The sequence below is a fragment of the Mastomys coucha genome, unplaced genomic scaffold, assembly GCF_008632895.1.
Source record: "Mastomys coucha isolate ucsf_1 unplaced genomic scaffold, UCSF_Mcou_1 pScaffold6, whole genome shotgun sequence".
Taxonomy (NCBI): domain Eukaryota; kingdom Metazoa; phylum Chordata; class Mammalia; order Rodentia; family Muridae; genus Mastomys; species Mastomys coucha.
The window spans coordinates 24,998,744-25,008,618 of record NW_022196912.1 but is presented as its reverse complement, the minus strand read 5'-3'; the positions used below and the strand labels follow the sequence as shown (position 1 = coordinate 25,008,618).

At 49.4% G+C, this 9,875-nt stretch overlaps 1 protein-coding gene across 2 annotated transcripts in view; it reads left to right on the top strand.

Moving 5' to 3' along the window:
- The first annotated feature begins 4,961 nt into the window (after positions 1-4,961).
- Positions 4,962-9,875, top strand: part of Dpysl5 (dihydropyrimidinase like 5) — a 90,428-nt gene continuing 85,514 nt past the window's right edge. Inside the window, exon 1 of one of the 2 annotated variants that reach the window (XM_031355331.1) lies at positions 4,962-5,395. The gene's annotated coding sequence lies outside the window, so the exon portion shown is untranslated. Of the gene's footprint in view, positions 5,564-9,875 lie in introns of both variants that reach the window. The other variant, XM_031355332.1, reaches the window with a different exon arrangement.

Here is a 9,875-nt window from a genome sequence, read left to right as displayed (position 1 = left end):
ATGAGGTTTATTGGGGCTACCGGTACCAGGATCGATCTCGTGACCTTGTCGGTCAGAGGAGTTCAACCCCGGGTTCGATCTCATGACCATGCTGGCCAGCGGAGTTCGACCCCAACACAAGAAGTTCCTGGAACTGGCTATTTTATATTTCTGGCTTGTTATATCTCTCCTAGTACATTACTTTTCCTTAACATGCTTTTCCCCAAATTTCTAAGTCTCCCAGTCTCTCACTATACACAAGTGAATTTTGTTGATGGAGAAGAGATTGTAAAACAAAGCTTCACTATCCTGTCTGTATAATGTTGGCATTGTGAGGCTCGGCAATTTCTAGTTTCCTTCTGACTTTAAGAATCTCTGTGTATGCATGATATAAATGCAAGTGTAAAGTTGTGAATTTCAAATATGGGGCTAAAACAGCTAGTCTTGCCCTGTGGTTATTCTAGAATGCAGGTTGTGAACAGTCTGATTGGAAAATGTGCTTTTATTTCAAAATTGAAATTAAAAAAACAAATACAATAAAGAAAATTGTGCCATAGGCTAGGAGGAATGGCTTGGGTTTTGTTTTTGTTTTTGTTTGTTTGTTTTTTGAAGACAGGGTTTCTCTGTGTATCCCTGGCTATGAAACTGTCCCGCAGTTTCATGAAACAGGTTCTGTCTCGACCGAAGGGAAAAAAGGAGACCTGAAACAGAGTTCGAGAACAAAAGGACAGGAAGTCAAGGTGAGGGTTTCCAATCAAGGCTTGCCACTTTACTTTTGGGTTTCAGCATTTATACATGAAAGCCAAACTGGATCTCTAGGTTGCAATGATATTTGCATAACATAAACATTGAGAAGTCAGGGAAGAGTCAGGAGGGAGTCACCAACAGCTCAGAAGTCTGCAGATGTCTTCAGGCAATAGAAATTGTCCCAGGCGTAGTTGTATCTCAGCTGAACTTCTAGGGGAACTTCTTTCAGAGATAAGCCTTTCAGAGACAGTCTGCAGAAGGCTTAATTCCCTAGGTGACCACCTAGGGCAGAAGCCGCCCAAGGCCTGAGGCTGAACTGGGTGTGGGAGGCCTGGCTGTCCTGGTGCTCACTCTGTAGACCAGGCTGGCCTCAAACTCAGAAATCTGCCTGCCTCTGCTTCCCAAGTGCTGGGATTAAAGGCGTGCACCACCACTCAGGAGGAATGCTTTTGATTACTGGAATGCTCCTCAGCATTTCAGACAGCGACAATACACTAGAACTAAGTTTGCTGTTTTCATCTAAGCACCCACCTCCACCCCCCTGCAGATCCCCTCTTCTGTGTCTCCTGTGTCAGGCTGGGTGGCCCAGGTCTCATTTTCCACTGCTCCTCTTTTTGTAACTGATTGTCTCTTTGTTTGCTGTGTGATTGTTTATACTGGTAACTGAATGCAGGACCTCACACATTCTAGGCAAGCGCTCACTCAGCCCTTGATTCTTCTGAAACCCCATCTCTGCAGACCTTTAGATTTCTCTCATGCCTTCTGTGTGCATTCTTCTCCTCCCAACATCCACTTTTTCTGCTTTTTTGTCCCTGTTTTGGCTTCAGCTCTGTGACACTGACCTAGATATACAGGTTTGACCTCTGCTCACAGTTTTTTGTTTGTTTGTTTGTTTTTGGTTTTTGTTGGTTTTTCAAGGCAGGGTTTCTCTGTATAGCCCTGCCTGTCCTGGAACTCATTCTGTAGAGCAGGCTGGCCTCGAACTCAGAAATCTGCCTGTCTCTGCCTCCCAAGTGCTGGGATTAAAGGTGTGCACCTCCGCTGCCCGGCCTGCTCACAGTTACTTTAAGGACTAAATAGAGCTCAAAGTGTTATCCATATAGGGTTGTTGCTGAGAAGTGTGGAGAGAGAGATAAAGAAATGAGAAGGTTTTCTCCGGATGTGGGAACTGAGACAGTGTCTTTCTGTGTAGTGCTGGCTGTCCTACAACTATAGACCAGGCTGGCCTTGAACTCACAAAGATCCACCTCCCTCTGCTTCCTGAGTGCTGGGATTAAAGCTGTATGTTGCCATGACCCCCTCAGAGGAAGAGGAATCTTCCTTAATCCAGAGCTTCTAGGTGTCCTGGAGAAGTTCTTTCCCAGAAGGAAGCAGAGGAGAAACTGTTGAAATGGGAGGGGAGAGACAGACGGTCTGAGGCCAGTGGACCGTCAATAAGCTGTCCAGGATTCACTTACAATTTACTCTGGAGAGGTGACTTTCTGGGACAGGAGGACTAGCAAGCAGAAGCAGGAGAGGTTGGCTTTGTGTCAAGCAGATGGCCTTTAAAATTCTGCTTCTGCTCCTCAGAACAGTGAGGGTGACTTTCTGGGCTCCCCAGAGTACGATGAATTTGTAAGAAATGAGTACTTTTACCAGCCAGGTGAAGCTGTAAGGATCGAGAGATGTGTTGTAGACTATCTAACTGATCCTGCTTATAGCTGGAGTTTCACAAAGCCCCCAATGGGTTCCTTACTCTCATTTGTTAAGGGTATTTCAAACCTAGTATATGAGGACTTGTTACACCAAGTAGCCTTGAGATCTGTGGGGTCTGGCCCCAAACTCTGCCTATTCTCCTTTTTCCACCACCTCCATTCATGAATGGTCTTGACTTCTAAGCTTTGGGGAAGACCTCAACCACCTCCCGAACATCTCTAGGTTCCCCATCCACGTCCTTCATCCTGGACTCTCAGGACTGGTCAGGTCAACAGCCACCCAGGTGAAACTCAAATCTGGCTCCTCCATCCCATGGTGACGGCTTCAGAACCCGTTTCTTCTGGTTTCCTCTACTTTTATCTGACCTTACAAATGAGCTTTATAGTAACTCACACTAAATAGACTTTTGTGGCTATTCTTACGGTGTCATATATTTGTTATATCTCTCCTATTGTTCTACAACTTGGATTAATTTAATAATAGTTACACTTGTGAGTGTGCACTGTGTATGCTAGGCAGTGGGCTATGAGTTTTATACGAATTTCCTCATGAAATGCATGGTGATAGTGGAAGGTACATGAAGAAGCAAAGGCTCAGGATGAGCTCCTTTGCTAAAGTCAATCCAGATATAGGGGACTATAAGTTCTAAATTTTTTTTAAAAAAATCTAAAAATCAAGTACTGAGGGTACCTGAAACCTCAGGCTTGGGTAGGATCTTTATCAGTGTTGCATGCAGATATCGAGCAGTCGGAAGTAGGCAGCTGCAGACTAGGAACACAACTGAAAACTGCAGAAAACTATTCTGGCCACTAGGGGGCTCCCTTCGCCTTAGGTAAAAGTTCATCAGAGGCCCTCGTTGCTTGGAACTAGCTTGGTGTTTCATTGCACCTTCCAGAGAGAGGTGCGCAATGCATTTTGCAAAAATTTCCCTGGACAGTCTGAGAAGAATAGAAAGGGCCCTAAGTTGGAGCAATTCAATTCAGTTCTCTCTCTCTCTCTCTCTCTCTCTCTCTCTCTCTCTCTCTCTCTCTCTCTCTCTCTCTCCTCTCTGTCCCTCTGTCTCTCTCCCCTCTGTCTCTGTCTCCCCCCTGTCTGTCTCTGTCTCTGTCTGTCTCTGTCTCTCTCTCTCTCTCTGTCTCTCTCTCTGTCTCTCTCTCTCTCTCTCTCACACACACACACACACACACACACAGCTCTCTAGTATTAGGGGTGTTTTGAGGATGGCTATCTAAGTCTGTCTGGAGGTTCCTTGCACAAAGCTCACTAACCAGAAAAAGTTTCCCCTTTTAGAATTGGAGACCAAATGGAGTAACCACCTGCATCCTCTGGGGGCACGCCTGTATGGCTCTAAACGCATCTAGAATGGACCGCAGAGCACAAGACCAATGGGACCCATATTTTGGAGGACTGGAGGGCGCTTCACCCACAGGTGTACATTTGGTTAAAATTCAGAGGATCCTGCTTCCTCCACCCGAAGTTATAAAGTACGATTTTTTTTTTTTTTTTTGAAAATAGCCTTAGAGAAAAGCACTTCAGGAAAGCAGCCAAGGGACTCACACCCCCATTCCCACCCCCGGAGCCGAGGGAAACCCTGGAAAGAACCGGCTTCTTCAACAGCAGTTGGAGATCCCCAGGAATCCAGGGTAGTTGGTGGTGGGGGGGGCAGTATTAATGCTGCATTTCAACACAGGTTTGTAACACCGTTAGGATGACATCCAGTGAAGCGAAACGAGTTCTGAGGCCACATTTAAGCTGTCACAACAATGACAGTCTAACACGGAGCTCAGGGAAAGGCTTGAGTCGTACACTAGTTAAGGAAAAAGGACTGTCCTCTTGCTCCACTTACAGGATTGTTTGTGGTTAAGTCAAGTGTGTACTAAAAGGGGGACACTGGGCCAGGTGTAGCGGTGAACATCTGTAATCCCACTACTCGGAAAGCAGAGATAGGAGGCTCACTGAAAGTTCTAAGCTAGCAGGGGGCTACTTAACAAGACCGTCAAAACAACAGCAGCCAGGAAATAAAGATGGTGATGCTGGTGTGGACTAAGTTTAGAACACACACATACACTTTCCAGAGGTTTCACTATCTTTTAAAGATGTCAAAAATAGGATAGGATCTGGACGCTGGATATATAGACGTCCAAGCGCTGCGCTGGACAAAAAACAAAACAAAACAAAAACAAAAACAAAAACAAAATCCCCGATGGTTTCGAGACCTCAAGAGAAGGCAGGTGCGAACTGAGGCGCCTAGAGTGGCCATTCCCCTGATCTATGAGGACAGTCTTCCTGTACTGATCACCCTCGCCCTCTACAGTCTGCAATCCCAGTCAGTCTCAGACTCGGTAGGACGCTAACCCGATGGCGCAAAGCGGGGACCCGCAGCCTCGGAGAGACCCCCGCCGCCGCACTGTCTCAGCCCCTCGGGTGGGGTCTTGCAGGGGGAGGGGAGGCGATGTGTCCTCCGGAGCCGCCCCACATACCCTCCCGGGAGACTCGAGCCATACCGCCCCAGGGCCGGGGCTTTGTGAAGTGTCGCTAGTTACCATGGGACCAGGAAGGAACGCTGAGAATGGCGCTTAGAGGGCTGGGGGTTGTCGAGGTCCTGGGGCCATGCCCTCTGTCCCTTCTCGGACCCTGAGCCTGCAACGGGGACTGTCGGGATTTGTAGTCCCAAAGGCAGCGGCCGCGCGGAGGATGCGGGGCGCTGCTGGTCCCGCCTCCGCCTAACCTGCTAGCGCGAGGTGGCGAGCACTGGGGCGGAGTCCTCGGATCCGTGATTGGCCCAGGCGACTCCCAGCCCCCACCCTCGTCCCCACCCCCGCTCGCCACTCGGGACTCCAGCTCCAGGCGCGCGAGGCGGCCACCGAGAGAGCGCGCTAGCAGCCACTCCCGCCCTGTGCATCCGCAGCTACTGAGCCGCGGCGAGACCCAGAGACGGACCGACGGACCCGCACAATCGCAGCATCCTGGAGGAGTGGGTGATGGCGAGGGGAGGGTGGTGGGCTTGATCTTCCCGGGCTGGAGCGTCCACCCCTCTTTCAGTTTCTCCCTGAGGCGCACAAAAGGGGATGGAATTGGGATGCGCCTAGGCTCCCCCAGCCGCTGAAAGAGATGTTGAGGATTCGAGCAGATCCGGACTAAGGTGGGGCGCGAGTCAGGGTCTTTGTACGCCCACGGGGCTCGGCTCGGTGCCTTGCGACGCCTAAGGCGTTTAATGTGTGCTGGAGAGATTTACAAATAACTAGAGTCGGGAGGCGGCCAAGTTAAAGGGGTTCACGCCTAGCACCCAGTAGTCGCGCTGCCGTAGCTGGTCGACGTGCAGTAAATGGTGGAAGTAAAAGGTGGGAGTGTTTCTCTAGTGGCCGGACCTGCCCTCTTCTTGGACGATCGCCGCGGTCCCTGGTTCCCACCCACTGCCTAGATGTACGTCCTTGATTTCCTTCGCCTCTGGCTTGATATCTGCCTAACGTGGTCCAAACCCCGACCGTTTGTATCCTCTGCCCCTAAGCAGAGCAGCGGCCCCAAAGGCACCTGCCGAAGCCACAAAGGCCTCTTGCATCTGCCTAGCCCCTAGCGGCGGGGCTCTGGGTTCCTCCGCTGGAGCCGTGTCGCCGAGTCTGCCACGCAGCATCGATCTTGGTGGGCGAGGGACATCGACGCCCCGGGCCTGGGACAAACGGGCGTGAAGGCCTGGGTTTGAGCAGAAACGGGGAGATGGGTGGGGACAGGTGGTCGAATCTAGAGGAGGAGGTCGTGGTTTTGGGAAAGACTGCGAATTGGGTGGGAGGCGGGTCTGAAGCTTCGCGCAGGTGGCGCGAGGCGAGGCTGCCCTGAAGAATGAAGAGGGGAGGGGAGATGAAGGGAAGGTGGAGACCTCCCGGGTTTGGGGAGAGTAGACAGGCGTGGGGAGGGGACTGAGGCTGTACAGGGTAGGGGGTCCTCCTCATGAAAGGGGGTTCTCTATCGGGGTAGGGAAGCAGCTGAGGAGGGGCGAGTATTCGCCTGAAGACTCCAGCTCTAGGCCAGTCGCTGTTTGGCCTGACTCTGGCTGGGCGTGGTCCTTGGACTGGGTCAGGGAGCTTGGGTGGCGGGTCCCCGAAAGGGCTGGGCTGGCTCGTCTAGGAGCTTTGTTTCTAAGCTTGGAACCGCCAAAGGGAACTCGTTTAGGATTTTATGGTAATCCGCAGCGCCCCCCGGCACGCCCTGTTCGCGCAGAGCTGAAAGGCTTTGCCCAGCGGCAGATGCTGCCCAAGAGGCGGATGGAGCGGGGGCGTCTCCCGCCCGGGAGACCCTGAGAACAATAGCCTGCGCAGGGTCTGCCTGCCGTCGAAGCAAGGCCCCCCGCCCTAGAATTCAAGTGTTGAGGTGTAGTGGTGCAGAAAACGCTCACCGAGAAACCTCAGAGCACGTGCTGACTCTGGGATTTGCCTTAGGGCACCTGGCGCTCCTGGGAATTCCGAGTGGGAGTCGCATGTTTCCCCCAGGCTGTGGTGTCCAGGGACAGCCGCCTCCCCCAGCTTCTGGTGTCGCTGGCAGCAGCGCCTCTTGTCCTCCGCACGCTGTTGACGAGTTTAGATAGTGGCGCGGAGCAGCACGACAGGATGCAAGTCCCAGAGGCCGAAGGTCGCTGCGGTGCAGAGCAGGCTTTGTCTGCCCAGACCGCCTGAGCCCAAGTCTAGGAGCTGCTATGCTTTTCAAATGAGCCCTCTGGGCTGATGGGGTTTGGGGTAAAATGGGGAGAAGCCTTAGTGGTCGGAATTACGCGGCAAGGGTGCGGCTCTTGGTTTTAGAACTTGGAACCAGGGACTCAAAGCTTCCGTTTGTCGGTGACCACACCCAAACGAAGGGGCATCCTTTGCCTTAACTCATACCGTCTGCTGACCTACAGTGGGATGATTATGGTTTAGGTGGGGGCTGCTTGCCCATAGGAAGGCTGATGAGCAGAGGTCTTCAGTCTAAACGCCCTCTCTGTTGATGAGTGTCTAAGCACCTTGGCATGTCAGCTGCAGCGCCCTGATAAGTGAACAGCCAAAAGCCGTAATTCTTTTGGGTTTTGTTTTGTTTTTAATTTTTTTTTCTTTTTTGGTAATAATTGTGTGACTGGTAAGTTAAAGGTGAATCTTTGGCATAAAGTTCATTTATCGCTGATTTGCAAAAGCAAACCAGACACGTTTCACGGCCCAAGTGAGAGACTGAATGTCAAAATAGAGAACTGACGTTTTTTAGGTTTGCCATCTAGTTAACTGATGAGCCATTTGCATTAAAGTATTGTCTGAGTGCTGGTCATTTCGGTGGAGGTGGGTGGTCATCCGCCTGAGGACTGCTTCTTCCAGGACCTAACTATAAGAAATGGGTAGTTTAGAGATCATTGGTTTTACGAGGTGTCTTGGGAATGTGCTTCTTGGAACTTAAAAAGCTAGTCTCCAAAGGTTAGCAGGAATGCTGCTCACAGGCTGTGTTTAACTACAGCTTTATTAAACCTTAAACAGCACACATACACACAAGCATACACAAACATACACACACACAAACACATCTGTACATATATCCCCATGTATTTATATCTGCATAGGTTCATCCAGGTATATGAAAACTAGAATTCCAACAGTGCAAAACCACAAATCGGACAATAGAGAGCTTTTCCTGGCAAAGGAGTGCTTTTCTTCTTTTCCTTTTCCCAAAAGGAAGCATTTTGAGGACCTTTTTATTGTTTTGTTCTTTTTGTAATAAACCTATGAGGTTTGGGTTGGGTTGGTTTTGGGTTGTTTGTTTGTTTGTTTGTTTGTTTTGAGACAGTGTTTCTCTGTGTAGCCCTGGCTGTCCTGAATCTCACTGTGTAGACTAGGCTGGCTTCAAAGAGTATTCACCTGCCTCTGCTTCCAGAGAGCTGGGATTAAAGATGTGTGTCGGTACCTCTATGCTGGGATTATGATGGGGTTGGTTTTTGTTTTTGTTTTTGTTTTTTTTTTGAGGCAGTTTAGTTGAAACTGGCTTCAAACTTGCAGCAGTCCTTCCTCAGGCTCCCTAGGGTCAAAATTATAAGCCTGAGTCACCATATTGTCCAATCCTATGGATTTTTCAAGAAGGTTTGATCTTATGGAAGTGCTCTGAGAACACCCAATACAGTCCTTAGGGAGGAGTCAGTGGATGAGGGGTGTCAGTGTGTTCAGCTGGCTTCTACAAGAAGAGAGTGAGAGAGAGCTACACACACCCCCAGCCTCAGCTGCTTCGTTGAAACCCGCAGAAAATAGAACCATGGAAGAACAGAGATGTGTGTGTAGTGACCCCAGAAAAGGACTCCTTTGGTGCCATCCTTAATTCTCATTTCCATGAACCCAGGGACCTCAGTTAATTACCCAATTTTGTACTTGGCCCAGGAAACCCAGGGGTTTTTTAGCATGGCCTCTAGGTGAGTCTGGCATTGGTCTGTGTAGTTGCTTGATCCCCATGGGCTGCATGCGTCTGGTTACATGGGTTTACACAGCTGACCAAAATTAGCTTTGGAAACCTGGAGTAGCCTTCATCTGGGTTCCATTCTCCTCTCTCTGAGATCCTGCCTCCTCAGCTTGCTCTACCCTCTGCTCCTCTGGTCAGGATTTAGAGCCTGCCTCTGAGCCCATGGGCGAATCCTTGAGGCAAAGGCAAGCCCTGCTTAGGGCTACTTTTCTTTTGAAGCGGCTCTTAGAGAAGCAGTGGCAAATAGGAAGCGTAAAACTGTTTGAAGATTTGAGACCCAGTCTCTCTTTTTCATATAAAAATAACTTCCAGGGTTCTGATAGGAACTGATATCTTTCCTTTTAACTCTATAAACCACTGTTTCAGGAAAAATGTGGGGGATCATTTAGAGAAATCATCCAGAACGCCTTGTCAGTGTGAAATACTGTAGAAAGAAATTAATGCCGTATGAGAGAGAGCAAATAAGAATACTTGAGTTTCGTTTTGTTGTTGTTGTTTTTCAAGACAGGGTTTCTCTGTGTAGCCCAGGCTGTCCTGGAACTCACTCTGTAGACCAGGCTGGCCTCGAACTCAGAAATCCGCCTGCCTCTACCTCCCAAGTGCTGGGATTAAAGTCATTTGTCACCACTGCCCGGCTCATTATTTTTTTTAAGAGAGCAGATATTTGATTTATTGCACTGCTAGTGAATAAATAAGAATTCATTGAGATTGCTTCAAAAGGTTATACAGGAAGACAAAGGCTGAAATGCTAAGGTATGAATTTTCTGAATTTGATGTATGTTTGAAAGCTGCTGTCAGTTTAGCGAGATAAATCCAGGAAGATGTGTTTATGATTTATTCCTTTTTGGTCTTTGAAGCTTGTTTATTTAAAGTGGACTGACTAGCCCTTAGCATCACTAGAGTCTGGGAAGGTCTGGCAGTCGCTTGTTTCCTTAACTCCTTCCATAGAGACGTGTCCCTAGAATCTGGGCTCAGAGTTAGTGTCCTGGTGGGGAGAA